The following is a 25,466-nucleotide window of genomic DNA, read 5'->3' as shown; positions in this document are numbered from 1 at the left end:
CGTGGAAACTGCAGCAGACTTTATATATACACAGAGAATATGAAACAATACCTCCTCCCACCCCACTGTCCTGCTGGTAATAGCTTATCTAAAGTGAGCATCAGAAATGGCCTAACCTGATGCTCACTTTAGATAAGCTATTACCAGCAGGACAGTGGGGTGGGAGGAGGTATTGTTTCATATTCTCTGTGTATATATAAAGTCTGCTGCAGTTTCCACGGTATGCATCTGATAAAGTGAGCTGTAGCTCACGAAAGCTCATGCTCAAATAAATTGGTTAGTCTCTAAGGTGCCACAAGGACTCCTTTTCTTTTTGCGAATACAGACTAACACGGCTGTTACTCTGAAATCTCCCGTGAAAGTTTCCCAGAATCTACTGGTTAAAATTGTCCTTGAGATGTGGAAAATATTGTTAGTCTTTATACACTTGGTAGTATATTTAGAGGTGCATGTGTCTTATTAACTCTGTTTTCTCCTAGAGCTCCAGGAAGAAATCACAGCCAGCGTTTCACCCTATCTGTGATTTGCAGGGGGGCGTGTCCTAAAAATAAAGGGAAGGGTAACCACCTTTCTGTATACAGTGCTATAAAATCCCTCCTGGCCAGAGGAAAACCCTTTCACCTGTAAAGGGTTAAGGAGCTAAGATACCTCGCTGGCACCTGACCAAAATGACCAATGAGGAGACAAGATACTTTCAAAGCTGGATGGGGAGGGGGAACAAGGGGTCTGTCTGTCTCTGTGATGCTTTTGCCGGGACCAGGTCAGGAATGCTCTTCAGAACTTCTGTTAAGTTAGTAAGTAATCTAGCTAGACATGCATTAGATTTTCTTTTTTTTAATGGCTGGTAAAATAGCTGTGCTGGATGGAATGTATATTCCTGTTTTTGTGTCTTTTTGTAACTTAAGGTTTTGCCTAGAGGGATTCTCTATGTTTTGAATCTGATTACCCTGTAAGGTATTTACCATCCTGATTTTACAGAGATGATTCTCTTACCTTTTCTTTAATTAAAATTCTTCTTTTAAGAACCTGATTGATTTTTCATTGTTCTTAAGATCCAAGGGTTTGGGTCTGTGTTCACCTATGCAAATTGCTGAGGATTTTTATCAAGCCTTCCCCAGGAAAGGGGGTGTAGGGTTTGGGGGGGGGTATTTTGGGGGGAAGATGTCTCCAAGAGGGCTCTTTCCCTGTTCTTTGTTTAACACGCTTGGTGGTGGCAGCATAGGGTTCAAGGACAAGGCAAAGTTTGTACCTTGAGGAAGTTTCTAACCTAAGCTGGTAAGAATAAGCTTAGGGGGTCTTTCATGCAGGTCCCCACATCTGTACCCTAGAGTTCAGAGTGGGGAAGGAACCTTGACAATACCCTTTATACATTTGAGGCAGTTAAGTTTCAATAGAACCCCTTTATGTTCTTTTAGCAAATTTGATTAAATTGTCCCGTCAAACAGTTTATTTTTGTCTGGCTAATTTACAGACATTCCTTTGGAAAAGGGCCAATTTTTCCTTCAGAATGGCTGCAAAAAACCCAAGAATTCTCTTTCTCTAACACTTTTCCTTCTTAACATTTTCACAAAGTTTAACTGCTTAATTCCCTCCAGCCTCTGCAGAGTTAACTTTTCACTCTTTTCTCTTCGTAATTCTGCCTGGGGGTGCCGTACATAGGACCTTCTCCCCCTTCACCTGCTGTAATGGCTGCTACGTGTTTAGAGGCAAAGCCCAATTTTTGTCTCAGACTCTTAATTAGTGATTCACAGCAACTATGATTTAAAGGTGCTCGGCCTTACTTCAAGGTTAATTTCTTTACCATACCTTGGAGCACATGATTCTCTCTTTCAATTTTCTCAGAGGCTTTAGCTTGGTCTGCCAGGAATCTTTCTCTCTTTTTGCATTCCTGGAGTGCCTCTTTCACTATTTTCAGCTGACTCTGCGTATTTGTAGCCAGCACCTTCCAATTGTCTGCTCCCTTTTCCGTTTGTGCTTTTTCCTCTTTACATGAAGAGAAGCGGAGGGAAGAATCCTTACATGCCTCCCACAACAACCAAATTGCTGCTGCATCTCTTTTGGCAGCACCAGAAGGTTTGTATATGAGGACATACTGAGCCAATCTATCCTCTAGGTCTGAAATAGTGCAGACATCGGCTAGGGCTTGTTTAGTCCAAGGACTGTGCCCAAATTTTTGAAGGATTTGTTTAAAAGGCGTAATTTCTTTAACAAAAGGTGAGGTTGGAGTTCCTTCTGACTCCATTCCTCCCTCTGGTACTGGCTTACCCTGTTTTCTTTTAAACATCTTAACACGGGTATTTCAATCTCTTTGTCACTCCTGGTATTACTTAGCAAGTGACACAGCTTAGATTCTGAAATCGTAGCTTATCAAATTTCCTTGTCACACCTGGCACAGGTCAGCGAGTGACATAGCCTAGATTCTCTGATCCTGCTACTCCTTGTTCCAGCGAGCAGCATTGCCTGGCCCTTAGGCCTTCTTGTTGCCCCTGATACTTCAGGGAACAATAGGATTTGGATTCTGTAATCGTAGCTTAGTAATATGAGCTCTGTATATTTTACCTCTGCCTCCTGGAGGCCAGAAGGCTGGATAACCAAATAGAAATGCCTAGCTCAATAGAGCTGGCGGTGTATTGTGAAAGTAGAATGAATTATATTGAAATTATAATTCATTAAAGAAATGCTACTTGAAGGGGTTGTTGAAATATAGTTGTCAGGAACAGAGACATTAAGGAGTGTGAGACAATGGGTCCTCAAACTAATTAACTTATAGCTCCTACTGAGCTAGGAGATTGGTAAACGTTAGTATGCAATTAAGATATGTATGTATATTTGTCAGTTTCTGCTTTCTTTTGTCTCTTATGTTAAATTGGCTTTGGCTTAGCTGTATAAATAAGTTATGTTGGGCCTCAGAGAGGGGCTCACATCAGGGTGCATTAGCAAGGTGCTTTGCTAATAATCAGAGTGGTCTGACAAATTATGTGAGTCCTGAATCTGACTTTGACAATTTGGAGGTTCTACCGAGATGGCAACCGTCTTCACTGGGGCCGTGTGACTCCTGACTGGTCTTAGGACGGCCATGGCAAGCTGGCACCTGGGCATTTGGCCCAAGTGGTCCTCCACCAGAACGGAAGGGTGCATGACCACAGTGAAGTCTACGCCATCGAACCTGTTGGTTCCCACTCTGTTCTGGTAGGGATCCTGGGATCTGACATCAGGAATCTGGTCAGGTAATTATTTCTGTGTTTTGTCCAGACTGAGGACTGTCTTGTCTCTGTGTCTATCCGTCCTCCCTGTGGTGTGTTTGAGTCTGGGTGCCGTCTCCGTCCGGGGGTCGGCTGACCAAAGGGTTCCTGTCCCCACGGTCTGAGTGAGTGAAATCTGCACAATCGCAGCCGCACCGCACCTTGGGTAAAACCCTGGGTGTGAAAGCAAGGGTGATTGAGGCAGTAGCCTGTGGGCTCCTTTTGTGTGTTGCACCAGGCATCACTCTGATGAACCCGACTTTCCTTCTTGTGTGATTGGTGTGTAAAGTCCTCCTGTATGGGTAACCAGACGTCTAAGTCGGGACAGTTCCCTAAAGGAACACCAGCTCAGTTTATGTATTTTAGGAAGAGTCCAGACTCCTGTAAATTTCTGGAAAAATGGTCTAGGCTAAGGGGGTCAGGTAGAGTGATTACTTACCAGCACTATGCTTCTGTCCCCAGAAGCCTTTACAGCTATTCTGAGGGAAAATGGGCCCTTTTCCCACAGAAATGGTCTATAAGGACTGCTGCAGGCAGCAGGCAGAGAGAGAATCTGATCAACATTATTTGACTATTGGGTAATGTAATCAAAATCACTAAAGGATGTAAGGGGTTTCTATTGGAACTTAACTTGGCTGCTCCTGGTTGTGTCTAGTTGTACAAGATGGAAGTGTAATCGGGGTACGGTTGTGTAAAAGAGTAATCACAGCGCAAGGGATGTTAGGCAAAAGAGAATTTTGTGTGTGTGAATAGTGCTAAAATCTGAAGCTGTCTCAGCTATTACCTGAGAATAAACTTATAGCTTGGTACAGCAGAGAAACTATTGCAAACATGGTCTGTTGCACAAGAGGGGAAATTGAGGTACACCACCTCATGAATTCATAAATGATCAGTGAGTGAGGTAATTCACTAGCCTGACTATAGAACAGCCTGACTATAGAACAAAATAAGTACAGCCTGGAGGTAATTCTTCTGTTTTTCCTGCAATTAGCAAGGATATTTGTAAAAGAAAGTGGTATTATTATGAAGCAATAATCTGTCCCCACCAGGGGGGTGGAAATTGTTTCTTTTGTTTTTAGACTCTACAGGCAAGCTGGCGCCAGCGGAAGAAAAGCTCAGAATACCATGGATCTATGTTTTGTGTTGTTTGTCTGTGGTGTTTGTCTTGTTGCTAGCATTGTTGTGTTTTAATGAACAGAAAACCTCATGACATGGGTGGGGGATGGCTTCAAAAGGCTGACCTTGGGGGGAGCGGGGGAAGATGTGTATGGGAATGCAAAAGGCTAACTCAGGAGAATCCCAAAATTCAGTGGCCACTGTTAGGATCTTGGGACAAAGACCGAGTAGACGTCTTAAAAGACAAACTTGGCCAACCTACAACTAAATTGGCAAAAGGAGAGGTTGATTGTTTCATGCAGCGGTGGGAAGAGGCAAATCATAGGTGGACAGAATCAAAACTTGCCTCTCTCAAAGATTCTGGCTTCTATTCCGTCAGATGCAACTCATTTTACTGTTGTTGATTTGTGCTCTGCTTTCTTTTCTGTCCCGGTTCACCCTGACTCCCAGTTCCTGTTTGCCTTTTCTTACAAGGGGCAACAGTACACATGGACCACACTGCCCCAGGGGTATACTGAAAGCCCGTCATATTTTTCCCAAGCATTCGCCCGAGACCTTGCTGACCTTGTTTTCCTGTCCAGGTCCACACTAGTCCAATATGTAGATGATCGACTCCTCTGTTCCCCTTCATTGTCTGCCTCTGAAACTGACTCTTTAGTGCTCCTTACTGCCCTAGCAAATAAGGGTCACAAAGCTTCTCGCTCTAAACTACAACTCTGTCAAGCTTCTGTCACATACCTCGGCTTTCTCCTCTCCCAGGGTTCCCGTGCACTTTCTCCCACCCGCGTCCAAGCTATCCTTAGCTTTCCCCGACCCCGCTCCCCAAGCCAGGTCCAGAGGTTTTTAGGCATGGCTGGATTTTGCAGACAATGGATTCCCTAATATGCCTCCCTTGCAAAACCTCTCCAGGAACTCACTCGATTCTCTGTGCCTGACCCCATGCCGTGGCCCCCTGAGGCTAATTCTGCCTTTGTTTCCCTCAAACAGGGTTTGGCTTCTGCCCCTGCCTTAGGGCTCCCTGACTATTCTAAGCCTTTTACCCTTTTCTGCCACGAACAATCTGGGTGTGCACTTGGGTTCTCACTCAGATGCACGGAGAAAAGAACCGACCAGTGGCTTATTTCTCTGCCACTTTAGACCCTGTTGCCCAAGGCTTACCCCGCTGCCTGCGTGCTGTGGCTGCTGCAGGGCGCCTAGCCGAAATATCTGATTCCCTTGTTCTCCGCTCTCCTCTTACCCTCCTGGTCCCTCACTGACCTCGCCCTGCTCCAAGACTCGGCCCCAGAAACCGAGAAAGAATCCTGGGTTGCCCAAGGTTGCTCTCTACATCCCAATTCTCTTTGGCGCTCGCCTACTGGTGCCTTTGTAGCCCCCTTTTCACTCTACCCGTCTCTGGCCGCCCTGCTACACGGTGTTTCGCATGTCGGAAAGGAGGGGATGGTCTCTGCTGTAACTAAGACAGGATGGTGGGCCCCCCATTTTAGCTCTTTTGCAGCCCGCCACTGTGCAGCCTGTACCATTTGCCAAAGCCATAATATTGGTAAACCTGTAAAAGTGGCCCAGGGGTTCCGGGGCCTGCCTCAAGCACCGTTCTTGCATTGGCAACTTGACTTTGTACAAATGCCTAAGTGTCAACAATATGAATTGATATTGGTTATGGTATGTTTATTCTCTGGTTGGATTGAAGCCTTTCCTTGTCGCAAGGCTGACTCACTGTCTGTTACCAAATGTTTGTTAAATCATATTATGCCTGCCACGGGAATTCCTGCTACTCTGTCCAGGGATCGGGGTACACATTTTACTGGACAACTTGGTCAACACCTGGACCGTATATCGCACGTCAAACACCTGTTGCACTGTCCCTACCACCCACAGAGTGCAGGTGCAGTTGAAAGACGAAATGGTGCACTTAAGAATAAGCTTGCTAAAATTTGTAACTCTACAGGATTAAGCTGGCCAGTAGCCTTACCATTAGCCCTTATGGACATGAGATCCACTCCATCCCAAAGGCATAAATTAAGGCCCTTTGAAATTGTTATGGGACGCCCTATGCGAGCTATGACTACCATTACTCCCGTTCCACATTTGAACTTGACTCACAGTGCGCTCCTTCAGTATTGCAAGGGACTAATGCAAGCTGTAAGTCACTTCCATTCACAGGTTCGAGTCGCCTGGCCCACGGAACCCACCTCCGACGCTTGCCACAACCTCGAGCCAGGTGATTGGGTTTATGTGCGGCCCCATCATTGAAAGCACGCCTTGGAGCCCCGGTGGAAGGGTCCTCATCAGGTACTGCTTACTACATAGACGGCTGTTAAACTATCTGGCATCGCAGCGTGGATACATGCTTCACAGTGTAAGAAGGCACCATCCCCAGAGAACCAATCGTCACCTCAGGACAACACAGAGTCAATTTTGACTCCAGAAGAAGACGTAGAGGAACAGTCTGCAATACCTTACAATCTACGCTCTTGTAAGGGTTGCCAGAAGCAGACGACGAAAAAAAAAAAAAAAAAAAGCAGTAGCGATCCTAGCGCCTACTGCCTGTGGGCGTAAAACCGTGACTGCGGTTCCCTCAGTTGAGGTTGCCAGAACCAGAAGAGCCTTGACTCCAACATGCGCCTCGGCCTGTTCCTCGGCTGCTGGTATCTTACGGTCTGGGGAGACCACGATGACAATTCTTTTATCCAGCTGCAGGTGTGGATAGCTCAGACCCTTAATATTTCTAATTGCTGGGTCTGCAGCCACATCCCAGCCCACTCTCAAACTGGTGTTCCTGTCCTGGCTATCCCACTCAAGTCTCCAGACCTCACTGGAGGGCCTCGTCCGTTTAACAAAATATGGAACAGCAATGACACTTGGGAAGCGGTGGGAATAAATGCATCTCAATGGATAAGTGTGGTGGAGGGAAAAGGTCTTTGGTGTTGGGTGTGTAATGGGACAGGGCTGGATCTGGGGAAAAGCCGTTGCCTTCAGCATATTGTGGCCAATGGTGTATGGGATTATTCAAACAAAACTAAAAAGTGGCGGGCCGGGTATGGAAATATGAATTTTTTCTCAACCTGGGATCAAACAGAGAAATCAATCTCATGTTCCCCCTATAGTAACCTTAGTGAAAACAATACAATCTTTCAATGTCATGCAAATAACACCACTCCTCGTAAGAAGAATTACCCTGTACCCTTTAGAGGATACTACTCCTCCTTTGCAAACACCTATATGACAAATGGGTGCAACCGACCCTTCCTGGCCTTAATAGGCCATCACTGGGTGTGTGGGACCAGAGCTTATACCGCACTACCAGCTAATTGGTCAGGAATCTGTTATCCTGCCCGACTCTTCCCACAATTCCGAGTGCTAGGAACCTTCCCTCGAGAACGCCTCTGCAATTTCAGGCGAAAAAGAAGGGACTTAACAGATGCCCAATGGTAAGTAAATAACATAAGCCCTTTAACCTGGGAAGAGGCCATTGGCGGTTCCTTAATACCATTAGGGGGAGTAATACACCATGCAAAAAGGCTCCTAATGTTACAAGCAGTAGTTGAAATAATGGCAAATGAAACCGGAGAAAGCTGAAGAGCCCTGGCCAAAGAAACAGGGGCAATCTGATAGATGGCCCTCCAAAACCGTCAGGCATTGGACATAGTGCTGGCGGCAAAAGGAGGGACTTGTGCTCTCATTGGAAAAGACTGCTGTGTGTATATACCAGACAACACCAATGAGCTAGCCACTTAGAACAAATCGCATATCTTCCCCACAAAGAGCCAAGTTCTTTATGGAAGTGGCTAAGTAACCTTTTCAATTTCTCTGGCATAGAAAACTGGTTGTTTCAGGGAGCCCTAACTCTCCTGTTTGGAATCCTAATAATTTGTGTATGTTTTCAGTTACTTTCCTGTTGTATCCAAAATTGTGTCAGGCATGCTACACAGATAGCTGCCCCAACCAGGGTGCTAATTTGATGATTTTAAATATCACTGATGAACAAAGAGATAAAGAACGCTTGATATGTGGAACCCAGTCATTGTTGGTCATTGCGTAGCTTGACCAAAAGGAGGGATTGTGAAAGTAGAATGAATTATATTGAAATTATAATTCATTAAAGAAATGCTACTTGAAGGGTTTGTTGAAATATAGTTGTCAGGAAGAGAACCATTAAGGAGTGTGAGACAATGGGTCCTCAAACTAATTAACTTAGAGCTCCTACTGAGCTAGAAGATTGGTAAACGTTAGTATGCAAATAAGATATGTATGTATATTTGTCAGTTTCTGCTTTCTTTTGTCTCTTATGTTAAATTGGCTTTGGCTTAGCTGTATAAATAAGTTATGTTGGGCCTCAGAGAGGGGCTCACATCTGGGTGCATTAGCAAGGTGCTTTGCTAATAATCAGAGTGGTCTGACAAATTATGTGAGTCCTGAATCTGACTTTGACACTCAATAGAGCTGGCGGTGTGCATACCAATATTTACAATAACTGAGGTTTTTTACCAATATTCCCTCTTTCACAATTCTCCACCAAAATGTTACATCAATAAAATAAAAACCAGCAGGATCTTATTAAAGGGGAAAAGGCAAAATACCACATTTATTGTGAACACAGAAAGAATCATAGTAAGCAGTTATAGCTATAACATTCCATTCAATTTCATATTTATTCACTCATTCATACACACACACAGGTTCTGCAAGGCTATCATAGTTATCAGCCTTAGAGTTGCTCATGCCAAGCCTCTGGCCAAGTGGCCTGGACACAAGGAGGGAGCAGGGCCTTGTCAGATGCCCATCTGACGCTCCTGGAAGTTGGTTTGCAGAATCAGACCCCAAAGTTCTGTTTCTAGAGTCCATTTTTATAGGAATTTATTCCTATGCCAGTCTATGGGAATTGCTTCCTCATGCTGTTGCTGAATCAATCAGCAGATGGCACATTCCTGACAGTTCCTTGCTGCCAGATGTTATCTTGTATCTTCAGTTCTCCCATCCTTGAGGCTGTTGAGCGGATTCCAGTCTGCCCTCCAGGGGTCCTCTGGTTGTTCCCACTTGACGCCTTCTTCAGCTGATGGACACTGGATTCTTAGGCTGGCACCTCCCTGATCATTCATTTATTATCCACACCAAGCATCCATCCACATACATCCTTTATCTCTATTTTAATAACAATTGTTAACAAAGCAAGATAAATACAACAAAAGGGCGGGGAGTCTCTGGGTGCTGTTTCTGTTGTTAAAGTATTGCTTTGAGAACAGACTCTGTCTTAGAATATACTAACACAATTAGTAGCTTGCAAGTTTCACACAGAGAGGGAGAGAAACAGTAAAAACAAGAGAACAAAAACCAAGAGACCTCTTAATTAGTAATACCCTGGAATTTAAACTATGGGAAATCAAACTCATTTGTGATTTTAATACAGAACTTCTTTAATGTGATCCAACATCCCTGTAGGGAGCCTGTGCTGGCAAACCGGGTGCCAGTTTATGCCAATGTCCCCATGTCTCACTTGGAAACTGACAAATGCCTAGCTGGAATGAGTCGGGCTCATCTCTGTGTTAGCATTGTTTAAATAAGTATTACCATTATAAAAACTGAACTTAGTGTTTAGACTTTATTGGATGCTTGTGAGTTGCTGCCAGCATTAATCTAATTTCTAACATCTGTATCCTGTACTGTAAGGTAATATTTGAGCATTTGTGGTATAAGCCTCTGTAGTGGTGGAAATCACCAGACAGGAGAGACATTAATTAGTGTGAAATGCTGAAGGTGTTAGGTCCTGCCTGACAGAAGACCCATCAATACCAGAGGAGCTGTTATGGAACATCAGAGGATAACACTGTGTTGATTGGTTTCCCCCCCACTTCCCCATGAAGTGGAGACGTGCAAGTGACTTCCTCCCAACAGCTGAGCTGGAAGTTCAGAGAAGAGAGAAAGGGAATAAAAATCCCCGACAAAGAGAAATTGTATCTCTGTGCTGCTTGGACTCTCGAGGGCAAAATTTTCCTGGCATAAGCAAAAGCTCCCTAGTGTCTAGCCTGGATTAGCCCTAAGGGACATATAAAGCTTGCTTATTACAGAAGCTTCTATTATCTTTTGAAATTTAAGATTGTAACTCGTGTGTGTGTGTTTCCCTGCTTTAACGTTGTGAATAACTCTCATTTCCTTGTCCTAGTTAATAAATCTTTAAATAATTTCTTATAGGATTGGCTACAAGTGTTGTCTTTGATGTGAGATCCAAGGTGCAACTAATTAGGGGTAAGTAACTGGTCCTTTGGGACCAGAAGTAACCTGAATATTGTTAGGTTTCAGAGTAGGTTGCAGAGCCATTGGCCATTGTCTTTGAAAACTCATGGCGATCGGGGGAGGTCCCAGATGACTGGAAAAAGGCTAATGTAGTGCCAATCTTTAAAAAAGGGAAGAAGAAGGATCCTGGGAACTACAGGCCCGTCAGCCTCACCTCAGTCCCTGGAAAAATCATGGAGCAGGTCCTCAAGGAATCAATTCTGAAGCACTTAGAGGAGAGGAAAGTGATCAGGAACAGTCAGCATGGATTCACCAAGGGAAGGTCATGCCTGACTAATCTAATTGCCTTCTATGATGAGATAACTGGCTCTGTGGATGAGGGGAAAGCAGTGGACGTGTTGTTCTTTGACTTTAGCAAGCTTTTGACACGGTCTCCCACAGTATTCTTGCCAGCAACTTAAAGAAGTATGGGCTGGATGAATGGACTATAAGATGGATAGAAAGCTGGCTAGGTTGTCGGGCTCAACGGGTAGTGATCAATGGCTCCATGTCTAGTTGGCAGCCGGTATCAAGCAGAGTCCCCAAGGGCTGGTCCTGGGGCCGGCTTTGTTCAATATCTTCATTAATGATCTGGAGGATGGTGTGGATTGCACCCTCAGCAAGTTTGCAGATGACACTAAACTGGGAGGAGAGGTAGATATGCTGGAGGGTAGGGATAGGATACAGAGGGCCCTAGACAAATTAGAGGATTGTGCCAAAAGAAATCTGATGAGGTTCAACAAGGAGAAGTGCAGAGTCCTGCTCTTAGGACGGCAGAATCCCACGTACCGCTACAGACTAGGGACCGAATGGCTCGGCAGCAGTTCTTCAGAAAAGGACCTAGGGGTTACAGTGGACGAGAAGCTGGATATGAGTCAACAGTGCGCCCTTGTTGCCAAGAAGGCCAATGCTAAGGCTGTTATATTGCCTGAGGAGTTTACACTTAAGAAATGGTTGGTGAAAAAACTAAGTATAGAACTCGCAACCAATTTGGGGTTTGTGCCCTGCTTGTCAGCAGCCTGCCCTCAGATTGGTTCTCACTCGTGAGCCATGTTGACAGAGCCCTCTGCAGAGAATGGAGGGTTGGGGGGCACTATCTCGCAGGCCAAAGAGGAGTTTCTATTTTCTGGAGTGGGAGGGGTCACCCTTCATTTCAGGGGGTAGGAGGGGAGAAAATACATTTCACAGCTAGAGGGGAAGCTGCCATTTCAATGAGAAGCTTTCATACCTGTCTTCTGATTCCCTGCATGCCAGCAACTTAGGAGCTGCAAATGGCTAAGTGCCTTTCCTGAGGTCTCCCAGCTGTCCTCTCGCCCACTAACCCGAGCTCTGATCCAGCAATACAGCACCACAGTTGAAAGAGCTCGCGCTGACTGGGGCCATGCTTATTACGTGGCTGCAAAGGTTGAGTCTTGGTTTAAGCATCTAAAGCCCAGAGCTGTCCTAGGAGGCACGCCCATCTGGGCCTGTAGATCCTCCTTTTCCAACACTCTGTGACATTGTCCTAATTTTGCTGTTTTTATCCTTTGATGGTAGATCAGGCCAGTTTCAGCCTCCTTTCAATGCTTGCCACTGCCAGTGACTGCAATGGTGCTGAGCCAACCTACGCTGAAGCTGAATTTGGCCCATTCTCTTCCACTGTCACAAACAAAATCCTGTCCCCTACCCCCACCCACAAGGAACTCTTGGCTGAGCTTTAAACCACTCTGGGCAGCAGTCCCACCTGTAGCAATCTAGGCACCTTAGGAGACCGTGCCAGTCTCTCACGAAAGCTTAGGCTCTAATAAATTTGTTAGTCTCTAAGGTGCCACAAGTCCTCCTGTTCTTTTTATTCTCTCTTTGCCAGCCAAAGAACCATTTCATCACCAGATGGGGTTGCAGGGAAACACAAGAACATTAGGTAGCCACCCCAATGGGCTACAGGGCTGCCTGGAATATCCACAGCCCTATGGGCTGTGCCTCCAGCCCAGCTCCGCTGGCATGCCCCCTACACCAAGGCATGCAAGGGAGCCCTCAGCCTCAGCCTGTCTTCCACAGCGCCTGCACCATGGGACTCCTTCCCCACACACAAAGTGGGGCTCTCGGGGCCCCTTGAGGCTGCGCTGGCCCTTTGACCTGGCGTAAGGGCTGGCAGAGGGGTGAGGGTCCCACCCACAGTCTTTAGAAAAGCCAGTGGGATGCCAGGCTCACCAGCTCATTCCATTAAAGAAACAAAAGCTTGGCCATGCTGAGAGTAGCTGGAAACCCCACATCTGTGTTTCCACAGCAGTGCTGGGATTGCTGACGAAAGGCTCCCGCAGGGAGGCAGGGCCGTGCTTTCCTCACAAGGGTTTGGGGAGGAGATTGTGAGGCACCCCGATACCATGGTGATGCGCCCACAGAGTGTGGACGTGTCCAGTGCCCTGCATTCACCAGTGGGACTCAGCATCCATTATGAACACAGGAGACTCTGAGGCCAGGCCAGGGCTAGAGATGATCTGACTGTCTGTCTCCCTGTCACATGCGGGGCCACATAGTCAGCTTTGTCTCAGCTGCCCTGTCTCTGCTGGAGTTCCCTCAGGGAGGGGCTGGCGTCCCTCCAAAGTGCTGTCTACTAGAGAACTGGATTGTGCTGGCTGGGCGATAGAAGGGGGTTGTGCAGGATACACTTGCACTCAAACCATTTTCAGTGCCATGTCCGGGATGTAGTGTTAGCAACAGGTCAGTGCCGTCGTGTAAACAGGGCTTCTGAGGCAGGTCCTGTGCTGGTGTTTGCCATCTTGGCTGCCACACCAAGGATTGAACTGGGCACTTCTTGAGCACCTACAACTTGAGCTAAGAAGGCAACTGGCCATAGCAGGAGCTGGAACAGGCTCCCAGGGGACCTGTGAATGCCCACCAGTGAGTTACAACATATTAGCTGCTGCCATCTTATGCCTATGGGACAGACTTGGGGTTGGGGGGCTGCGAAACCCAGAACTCTCTCCATTCCTCAGAGAGCAGGGTTAGATTAGACTGGAAACTAATTCCAACTTGTATCTAAACTGCGATCTCAGGCCAGCTCTCTGAATGCCTCTCAGCCTCAGCCCCAGTCCCAGATCTCCAGCGAGTTAAATCCAGCTCATCTATTCATTCTGTGGCAAGTACGATATTCTGTGACCCACAGCCACACCCCCAAGGCTGGGACCTCAATAGCTAAGCCAGGCCCAGGCAGCACGTGAGTGGGAGACAGGCAAAGGCAATGGAGGCTGCAATCAGAAGTGATGCTGGCACCTCAGAAGGTGGTATTCTTCTCTCCAAGTCCATACCGAACCAGTGCAGAGAGAGAGGCCATTGTGCTGCCGCACTTCTGGCTGGTGTAGGAAATCAAGTGAAGGGATTGTTTCACTTGCCCAACTCCCCCTGTAGCGTCAAGGGAAGGGTACATTGTTAATGTTCTGGCTCAGCTGGGCACGCTGTGTCAGGGCTGCTGCCTGCTACTCCAGCAGTGGCTGTGGTTCCGGGCTATTTGGCCAACAGCCAGCTAACCAGCTTTCAGTCCCTCTGTCAAACGCAGGGCAGCTTTGGATGAATGGTGTTTCATAAATGGTGGCTTGCTGACTCGGGCATAGGACTAGGCATCCGAAGGCCTGGATTCTATTCCCAGCTCTGCTATAGATGGCATGGGGGAGTCATTTTTCCTCTCCGTGCCTCAGTTTCCCATCTAATGAAATGAGGATAATGACACCTACCCTACTTGGTAAGGTGCTTTGAGCCCCTTGGATGGAAACATGCTGTGTAAGTGCAAAGTCAGTTTATTCCCCACCCAGGGAATGAGCTATGTATTGAGTTAGTCCCTGAGAGAAGGGAGACCTAGTCCCACTCACCCTTTGCACAGCTGGGCCAATACAAGCCTGTTCCTGGGGGGTGAAGTCTGGCAACCACCAGACCCCACCTCTAAAGAGAGGTGTCCCTCAAGACCCTTCCTGGCTAGGCACTTAGAGCAGGGAGTCTGGTGGAGAAAGATTCAAACTCAGGCTTATAGCTTGCAGGCCAACACCCCAACCACTGGACCATCCGTCTTTCTCCCTGAAGGGAGGAAGGAAGAGGATTTAAAAGCTGCAGGGTCTGGTCTCTGCACAGGGATAAGGAACACGGGCTGTTGATCAGCATGCAATGTGGAACCTAAGCATATCATGTGGAGAAAAGATGATTGTTAACTCCTTGCATTGCTGTCCAGTTCCTTTGGCTGGCGATGGGCAAAGTTCATGGGTCTGGGTAAGCAGGACATTGGTCACCAGGTGGAGCCACCTGTGAGATGGACACCTCCTCTCTAGGACTGGCCTGAGACCCAGCCAGACTGCTGACCAGTCATCCCACAGGAAGGGATAGAAGCAATAGGAACACAGACAGCCAAACTCTTCCCCAGCCAGGCCCAGCTGGAGGCTTCTGTAGACCTCACTGATCAAAGCAGGGGCTTTGCAGCTTCTGCCTGTCAGTAGTAGGTATGCTGGCAACAAGAAGAAAGCCAAGGAAAGTGTGGGCCCCTTAATGAATGAGGGAGGCAACCTAGTGACAGGATGTGGAAAAAGCTAATGTACTCAATGCTTTTTTTGCCTCTGTCTTCACTAACAAGGTCAGCTCCCAGACTACTGCACTGGGCATCACAACATGGGGAATAGATGGCCAGCCCTCTGTGGAGAAAGAGGTGGTTAGGGACTATTTAGAAAAGCTGGACGTGCACAAGTCCATGGGGCCGGACGAGTTGCATCCGAGAGTGCTAAAGGAATTGGCGGCTGTGATTGCAGAGCCATTGGCCATTATCTTTGAAAACTCGTGGCGAACGGGGGAAGTCCCGGATGACTGGAAAAAGGCTAATGTAGTGCCAATCTTTAAAAAAGGGAAGAAGGAGGATCCTGGGAACTACAGGCCAGTCAGCCTCACCTCAGTCCCTGGAAAAATCATGGAGCAGGTCCTCAAAGAATCAATCCTGAAGCACTTACATGAGAGGAAAGTGATCAGGAACAGTCAGCATGGATTCACCAAGGGAAGGTCATGCCTGACTAATCTAATCGCCTTCTATGATGAGATTACTGGTTCTGTGGATGAAGGGAAAGCAGTGGATGTATTGTTTCTTGATTTTAGCAAAGCTTTTGACACGGTCTCCCACAGTATTCTTGTCAGCAAGTTAAAGAAGTATGGGCTGGATGAATGCACTATAAGGTGGGTAGAAAGTTGGCTAGATTGTCGGGCTCAACGGGTAGTTGGCAGCCGGTGTCAAGTGGAGTGCCCCAGGCCAATGGAATTTTGGGATGTATAAGTAGGGGCATAGTGAGCAGATCGAGGGACGTGATCGTTCCCCTCTATTCGACATTGGTGAGGCCTCATCTGGAGTACTGTGTCCAGTTTTGGGCCCCACACTACAAGAAGGATGTGGATAAATTGGAAGGGCAACAAAAATGATTAGGGGTCTGGAACACATGACTAATGAGGAGAGGCTGAGGGACCTGGGATTGTTTAGTCTGCAGAAGAGAAGAATGAGGGGGGATTTGATAGCTGCTTTCAACTACCTGAGAGGTGGTTCCAGAGAGGATGGATCTAGACTATTCTCAGTGGTAGAAGAGGACAGGACAAGGAGTAATGGTCTCAAGTTGCAGTGGGGGAGATTTAGGTTGGATATTAGGAAAAACTTTTTCATTAGGAGGGTGGTGAAACACTGGAATGCGTTACCTAGGGAGGTGCTAGAATCTCCTTCCTTAGAAGTTTTTAAGGTGAGGCTTGACAAAGCCCTGGCTGGGATGATTTAATTGAAGATTGGTCCTGCTTTGAGGAGGGGTTGGACTAGATGACCTCCTGAGGTCCCTTCCAACCCTGATATTCTATGATTCTATGATTCTAGCCAGCTCAGCACAGCGTGTGGCTCAGCGCCCCCAAGTTCTGATGAGGGGGATATGGCTCTGGGCTAGTGTCCTAAAAATAAAGGGTAGTGTAACCACCTTTCTGTATACAGTACTATAAAATCCCTCCTGGCCAGGGGAAAAACCCTTTCACCTGTAAAGGGTTAAGAAGCTAAGATAACCTCGCTGGCACCTGACCAAAATGACCAATGAGGAGACAAGATACTTTCAAATCTGGAGTGGGGGGAAACAAAAGGTCTGGCTGTCTGTGTGATGCTTTTGCCGGGAACAGATCAGGAATGCAGACTCAGAACTTCTGTAAAGTTAGTAAGTAATCTAGCTAGAAATGCGTTAGATTTCCTTTTGTTTAACTGGCTGGTAAATAAGCTGTGCTGTGTGGAATGTATATTCCTGTTTTTTTGTCTTTTTGTAACTTAAGGTTTTGCCTAGAGGGATTCTCTATGTTTTGAATCTGATTACCCTGTAAGGTGTTTACCATCCTGATTTTACAGAGATGATTCTCTTACCTTTTCTTTAATTAAAATTCTTCTTTTAAGAACCTGATTGATTTTTCATTGTTCTTAAGATCCAAGGGTTTGGATCTGTGTTCACCTATGCAAATTGCTGAGGATTTTTACCAAGCCTTCCCCAGGAAAGGGGGTGTAGGGTTGGGGGGGGGATATTTTGGGGGAAGACGTCTCCAAGTGGGCTCTTTCCCTGTTCTTTGTTTAACACGCTTGGTGGTGGCAGCATAGGGTTCAAGGACAAGACAAAGTTTGCACCTTGGGCAAGTTTTTAACCTAAGCTGGTAAGAATAAGCTTAGGGGGTCTTTCATGCAGGTCCCCACATCTGTACCCTAGAGTTCAGAGTGGGGAAGGAACCTTGACATAGTGGCAGAGCGCTGGGACCATTTTGAGATTTTTTTGAGATCATTTTGAACCAGAAGCACAGCAGGATTTTAAAAGGTTTTGTAAAAGAGGATTGCAGCTGTAAATTCTGTGTTTCTGCCTGGGGGACAGAGCAGCAAGCATAACAAAGGGATTCTTCTTTCCTGAGCTGGAGTTTTCTCTACCTAAAGGCAGGGTAGTTAACCTCCTGCAGGGAAATTCACAAGTTTTTCACAGACCTGAAAAGGTGTTTTTTTTAAGCTAAGAGCAGCTAGAGGGTTTTCTGTCTATTTGCCTGGAGAGAGAGGCGTTAGGGGGTTTTTTTTGTTTGTTTTTTGTTTTTTAAGGATTTTTCTATGGCTGAGAATAGCTATCAGAGAACATAGGTATCACATTACAGCACAGCAAAATTTTACAAGCCAGGTTTTTTTGGTTTTGTTTTATGGTTTTCTTTCTAACTCTCGAGTGTAAAGTTAGTTAAAAACAGAGAGGCTAGGATGACACAAACCAAGGCACAACATAAACTGGAGTTAACCAGACTGGAGGCAGTGAAAGAGGCAGAAAAAGCCCAAGAGGCTGCCCACAGGAGAGCTATGGAGGCAAAGGAAAAAGAAATGGAGGAGAAGGAAAAAGAGAGGAAGCATGCACTGGAGATGGAGAAGGCAAAGGCTCAGCAGATTATACCGGATAACCCTAACAATTCTTACCCAACAATCCACAAATGGGAGTGACTATGTCCACAGTATGATGAATCCAGTGATATTGCTGAATATTTTCTCACCTTTGAGAGACTGTGCATACGCCATAAAATTTCTGAAGCTAACAAGATGACCATGTTAGTCGCAAAATTGACTGGAAGGGCTCTGGACATATTCAATAAGATGCCTATTGATGAGGCTTCTAACTATAATAAATTCAAGGATTTGGTTTTAAAGCAATTTCAAGTTACACCTGAAACTTACAGGGTAAAATTTAGAGCCCTTAAGAGAGGACCTGGACTAAGTAACATGGCTTATATAAAGCAGATGAAGGATCTGTTAGATAAATGGGTCAGAGGAAGGGGTGTAACTAGCTTTGAAGGAATGTGTGATTTGATGACTCAGGAGAAATTCCTGAATATGTCTAAGGAGGATATTAAACAGCGTTTATGGGGTAAGAAAATGGACTCAGCAGAAAGTCTTGCTTCTTATGCTGATCAGTACGAGCAGTCCCAGACCGCCAGAGAGGTGGGGCAAACCAGAACAAAATGGGTGGAGGGAGGAGAGAGAAACAACCCTGGTCACAGTAGGAGTGGATACCAGAAGGGACAACCTCAGATCACACCGTATTACCTGGGGCAGCCCAAGACCCCAACTACACACCAAGGAGCACTCCAGACACGTTATCATCCCACCACACCATTCTCCAGCAACCCACCTTGCCCCAGTGACCCGTCAGCTGGACGATGTTTTAAATGTAACGAGCTGGGGCATGTAAAGGCCAACTGCCCCAAGTACCCCAACAGATTACAGTTCATTGCACTGGAATCACACCAGAGGTCCTCAGGCCCAGATACCTCCCAGATACCCTCGGAGCGGAGGGAAACTGTGAGTGTGGGTGGAAAGAAGGTCACCGCATGGAGGGTCACCAGAGCACAAGTGTGGGCTATCCATGCTTCCTTACTGGACCCCAATTTAATCAACCCAGAGATCCAAGTGATGATTCAAGTCAAACTCTTTTGACTTGCCTACAGCCAAGTTGCTGGTCCAGTACAAGGGCTGGTCAGGAACGTGGACTTTTGCAGTCTTTTGCAGTCCCATCCCCATGCTGTTGGGGGAAGACTTGGCCAATCATGTGAAGCTAGCCAAGAGGGTGGGAATGGTCACCCACAGCCAGGCTAAGCAAGCTGCCACACCTAGCTCTGTTCCAGACTTCTACCAGGATCCGGTCAGAGGTGATGGAACTGGACCCCATGCCAACGTCTGCAACAGCAGTAGTGGATCCAGTCCCAGAGACCCAGACAGAGCTAGTCTCAGAACCAGAACCGGTGGAACAACCAGCACCAGACCCATTGCCAGCACTGAATCCAGTACTTGCAACCCCAACACCAGAGGGCCCCACCAAACCTGCACTGGCAGCAGCAAATAACCCTACACAAGAGGCTCAGCCGGAGCCTGAACCCCAACATAGTGCAGCAGCGGAGAGCGGTTCACAGTCAACGGAAACAGCCCCATCCCCTACATCACTTCCAGAGGGACCAAGCCTAGGTCCACCATCCAATGAGGAACTGATGTCTCCAGCATCAAGGGAACAGTTCCAGACCGAACAGGAAGCAGATGAAAGCCTCCAGAGAGCTTGGACAGTGGCATGGAGCAACCCACCGCCTCTCAGCTCTTCTAATCGATCCAGGTTTGTTGTAGAAAGAGGACTTTTATACAAGGAAACTCTTTCTGGTGGACACCAGGAAAACTGGCATCCTCAGAGACAGTTGGTAGTTCCAACTAAGTACCGGGTAAAGCACTTGAGCTTAGCCCACGATCATCCTAGTGGCCATGCTGGGGTGAACAAGACCAAAGACCGTTTGGGGAGGTCATTCCACTGGGAGGGAATGGGCAAGGATGTTTCTACCTATGTCCAGTCTTGTGAGGTATGCCAAAGAGTGGGAAAACCCCAAGACCAGGTCAAAGCCCCTCTCCAGCCACTCCCCATCATTGAGGCTCCATTTCAGCGAGTAGCTGTGGATATTTTGGGTCCTTTTCTGAAAAAGACACCCAGATGAAAACAGTAGATACTGACTTTCATGGATTTTGCCACCCGGTGGCCGGAAGCAGTAGCTCTAAGCAACACCAGGGGCTAAAAGTGTGTGTCAGGCAGTAACGGACATTTTTGCCCGGGTAGGTTGGCCCTCCGACATCCTCACAGATGCAGGAACTAATTTCCTGGCAGGAACTATGGCATGCCTTTGGGAAGCTCATGGGGTGAATCACTTGGTTGCCACCCCTTACCATCATCAAACAAATGGCCTGGTGGAGAAGTTTAATGGAACTTTGGGGGTCATGATATGTAAATTCATAAATGAGCACTCCAATGATTGGGACCTAGTGTTGCAGCGGTTGCTCTTTGCCTACAGAGCTGTACCACATCCCAGTTTAGGGTTTTCACCATTTGAACTTGTATATGGCCGCGAGGTTAAGTGGCCATTACAGTTGGTGAAGCAGCAATGGAAGGGGTTTACACCTTCTCCAGGAACTAACATTCTGGACTTTGTAACCAACCTACAAAACACCCTCTGAACCTCTTTAGCCCTTGCTAAAGAAAACTTACAGGATTCTCAAAAAGAGCAAAAAGCCTGGTATGATAAACATGCCAGAGAGCGTTCCTTCAAAGTAGGGGACCAGGTCATGGTCTTAAAGGTGCTCCAGGCCCATAAAATGGAAGCCTCCTGGGAAGGGCCATTCACGGTCCAAGAGCGCCTGGGAGTTGTTAATAATCTCCTAGCATTCCCCACCTTCAACTGAAAGCCTAAGGTGTACCATATTAATTCTCTACAGCGCTTTTATTTGAGAGAATTAAAGGTTTGTCAGTTTACAGCCCAGGGAGGAGATGACGCTGAGTGGCCTGAAGGTGTCTACTACGAAGGGAAAAGTGCTGGTGGTGTGAAAGAGGTGAACCTCTCCATGAACCTTGGGCGTATGCACCGACAGCAGATCAAGGAGCTGTGCACTAGCTACGCACTGACGTTCTCAGGGCGTACCACTCCAGTGACACAGGTAATGCTCGCCCAGTTAGAGTCCAACCTTATAGGGTGTTTCCTCAAGCTAAAACTGCTTTAGAATGGGAGATCCGGTATATGCTACAGATGGGGGTAATCCACCCCTCTGGCAGTGCATGGGCATCTCCAGTGGTTCAGTTCCCAAACCCGATGGGGAGATACCTTTTTGCATGAACTACCTGCTGTGACTCACCCAGACAACTATCCAATGCCACGCACAGATGAACTATTAGAGAAACTCGGATGGGCCCAGTTCATCTCTACCTTGGACTTAACCAAGGGGTACTGGCAGGTACCGCTAGATGAATCTGCCAAGGAAAGGTCAGCCTTCATCACACATGTCGGGCTGTATGAATTTAATGTGCTCCCTTTCAGGCTGCGAAATGCACCCGCCACCTTCCAAAGACTTGTAGATGGTCTCCTAGAGGGATTAGGAGATTATGCAGTCACCTACCTTGATGATGTGGCCATATTTTCGGATTCCTGGGCAAAACACCTGGAACATCTACAAAAAGTCTTTGAGCACAAGGGAGGCAGGACTAACTGTTAAGGCTAAGAAGTGTCAAGTAACCCTAAACAGAGTGACTTAGCTTGGACACCAGGTGGGTCAAGGAACTATCAACCCCCTACAGGCCAAAGTGGATGCTATCCAAAAGTGGCCTGTCCCAAAGTCAAAGAAACAGGTCCAATCCTTCTTCGGCTTGGCTGGATATTACAGGCGATTTGTACCGCAATACAGCCAAATCGCCACCCCGCTGACAGACCTAACCAAAAAGAAACAGCCAAGTGCCGTTCAATGGACTGAAGAGTGTCAGAAGGCCTTTAACCAGCTTAAAGCGATACTCATGTCTGACCCTGTGCTAAGGGTCCCAGACTTTGACAATCTGTTCCTAGTAACCACAGATGCGTCCAAGCGTGGTGTGGGAGCAGTTTTAATGCAGGAAGGAACGAATCAAGAGTTCCATCCTGTAGTGTTTCTCAGCAAGAAGCTGTCTGAGAGGGAAAGCCACTGGTCAATCAGTGAAAAGGAATGTTACGCCATTGTCTACGTTCTGGAAAAGCTACGCCCTTACGTTTGGGGACGGCGTTTCCACCTGCAAACCGACCATGCTTCACTACAATGGCTTCATACCACTAAGGGAACTAACAAAAAACCTATTTGGTGGACTTTAGCTCTCCAAGATTTTGATTTCGACAAAAAATATATCTCAGGAGCTTCTAACAAAGTGGCTGATGCACTCTCCCATGAAAGTTTCCCAGAATCATCTGGTTAAAATCGTCCTTGAGATGTGGAAAATATTGTTAGTCTTTATACACTTGGTAGTATATCTAGAGGTGCATGTGTCTTATTAACTCTGTTTTCTCCTAGAGCTCCAGGAAGAAATCACAGCCAGCGTTTCACCCTATCTGTGATTTGCAGGGGGGCGTGTCCTAAAAATAAAGGGAAGGGTAACCACCTTTCTGTATACAGTACTATAAAATCCCTCCTGGCCAGAGGAAAAACCCTTTCACCTGTAAAGGGTTAAGAAGCTAAGATAACCTCGCTGGCACCTGACCAAAATGACCAATGAGGAGACAAGATACTTTCAAATCTGGAGTGGGGGGAAACAAAAGGTCTGGCTGTCTGTGTGATGCTTTTGCCGGGAACAGATCAGGAATGCAGACTCAGAACTTCTGTAAAGTTAGTAAGTAATCTAGCTAGAAATGCGTTAGATTTCCTTTTGTTTAACTGGCTGGTAAATAAGCTGTGCTGAATGGAATGTATATTCCTGTTTTTGTGTCTTTTTGTAACTTAAGGTTTTGCCTAGAGGGATTCTCTCTGTTTTGAATCTGATTACCCTGTAAAGTGTTTACCATCCTGATTTTACAGAGATGATTCTCTTACCTTTTCTTTAATTAAAATTCTTCTTTTAAGAACCTGATTGATTTTTTATTGTTCTTAAGATCCAAGGGTTTGGGTCTGTGTTCACCTGTACAAATTGGTGAGGATTTTTATCAATCCTTCCCCAACAAAGGGGGTGTAGAGACTGGGGGAAGATGTCTCCAAGTGGGCTCTTTCCCTGTTCTTTGTTTAACACACTTGGTGGTGGCAGCATAGGGTTCAAGGACAAGACAAAGTTTGTACCTTGGGGAAGTTTTTAACCGAAGCTGGTAAGAATAAGCTTAGGGGGTCTTTCATGCAGGTCCCCACATCTGTACCCTGGAGTTCAGAGTGGGGAAGGAACCTTGACAGCTAGGAACCCATTTCGCACAGGAGCAAGGTTAAGAACAGGGCTGGGGGCGGGTGGGTGGAGCTGGTCTGAATCTGCAGTGCTGCCCCCACCCCACCCCCGGGGAGAGACCAGAACCCACAGCAGGGGGAGATGAGGAATAATGTGGTTGGCTTGAGGGAATCAGTATTCCCAAGAGGTGTCACAATCATCAGCCCCATATTTACACAGAGCAGGGCTGAGGGTTTGCCCAGACAAGACTGGCTCAGCCTGTACTCTTAGCCCCAGCTTTGAGCACTGCTCACATCTTACTCCTCATTAGATGTGGGCTTGACTGACCCTTGGGGCTGGGGTGTGAGGCTGAGTCAGGGCTGGGATTTGGATGCCATGATCCCAGACTCCACTGAGCTGTTCTGGGGAGATTTCAAATCCATAGGGTGGAAATCTCCCTGGATCATCTGACTTCTCGAGATTGCCAGGTCTTGAGTCAGACAGTTACCTCCCCCTCCCAATGGCCCATGTGTCCAAAGCCTTTCTGAGGAAACACGTGAGAAGCGACAGGCTGGTGTTTTACATCTCAGTTTTACTCAGGAGGGGCTGTTATACACAGAAGCACTAGCCCAGCGGCACACGAGGCTACAGAGCAGAGACTGCTACATCTATGCGGGGAGGATCTGTGCCGGCAGGTCAGAATGTCACTTTCTCTCTGAAGGAAACCTGGAATGGTGCCTCGCAATCTCCACCTGGAAGGGAGGAGAAAGGAAATGCTGCTTAGACATGAATTGTTATGCAGATAAAATTACATAGGATTGTTTCAGGGGACAAGACTTGATGTCACATTTATTATAATAACACAATTTGATTTAAGACCAATAACTAATATCTAATACCTATGTATACACAGACACACACAAATCAAATGTTCTGCAGCTGCTAGATAGTTACCAGTCCTGAATGTAGCTTGAGTTTGTGGCTTGGGTTCATAGCTAGTGGCGGCTAACTGGCCAGGAAAGCCGGGCACAAGGAAGGGCTGGGTCTCTGTTGGGCATGCACCGATGCCCTTCCATGTTGGCAGCAGAATGTTACCCTCCAAAGTCTTCCATCTCATCCATCTTGTTTGTAGGCTTTAGTTTGAATCCAGAGTCTACAGGTCTTGCTGTGTCACGCTGCTTCTGGGTTCAGTGTGATTGATCACCCATCAACTGCAGACATGACTTTCAGCCTAGGACCTGGCTTTGATGTTCCTTCAATTGTACGATTGTTCTTTTCTTTTGAGGGTGGACTCTTCTTGCTTTGTCAGGGCTGTTGTCTGCATCTTCAGCCATTGGTGTTTACACTTTACTTCATCAGGACAGGCTGGGGCTGGAGGTTGATTCCATCATCCATCCATACCTCATTCCCACATCTAAACTACACTAATCAGATTACAGCAAGGTTTTGCAAAAATGGAGTGAGCATTTTAAAATGGAGTTTGGGAGATTTTAAAATGGAGTTTGGGTTACAACATGGACAAGTGTAAGGAATGGCAAACAGTGAGCAGAAGTTACAATATAGACAAGTACAATGAATGACAACCAGTGAGCAAACGTTACCATGTTGAAACAGTGCAAGTTTCAGTGCTTTAAGCAGCAATTGGATTGAAAGTGAAACTCAATTAGCCAGTTATTGGGGTACCTGATTTTATGAATGAATGTACTTTCATTCATAAAACTTTACTTATGAAGTTATATTAATAAAGTGAACAATTAAAAACAATTTCATTGATCAGTTCTACACAATGACCTTCCCAATGCTTACCCCAGGGCTTGTAGCATAGCCAGCAGCCTCTCCCTTAGCGGCTTAGCCTAGGCCAGGACTTAGGGAGACCCTGGGTGGTGACACAGAGCCAGAAAGACCCATGGGGTCTGTCAGCATCCAGTAACCCTGAATCCCTTATTGTTCATTACAGCCCAGTCCTGTCTCTGCCACCAGGGACCCCACACTCCCTTTAATGAGCCATATTTTTGGTGAGCTCCAATTTGGGCCTGGACAAAAAAACTCCTTGTAAGTCACTGTGAGATCCCTGCATGAGACTCCATGAAAGCGTAATGGCTGGCAGTGTTTGACACATCCCAGCCTGGAAGTAGGTGCTGCTCTG

The sequence above is a fragment of the Eretmochelys imbricata genome, chromosome 16 (assembly GCF_965152235.1).
Source record: "Eretmochelys imbricata isolate rEreImb1 chromosome 16, rEreImb1.hap1, whole genome shotgun sequence".
Classification (NCBI taxonomy): domain Eukaryota; kingdom Metazoa; phylum Chordata; order Testudines; family Cheloniidae; genus Eretmochelys; species Eretmochelys imbricata.
Note: the sequence above shows the minus strand (reverse complement) of the source record.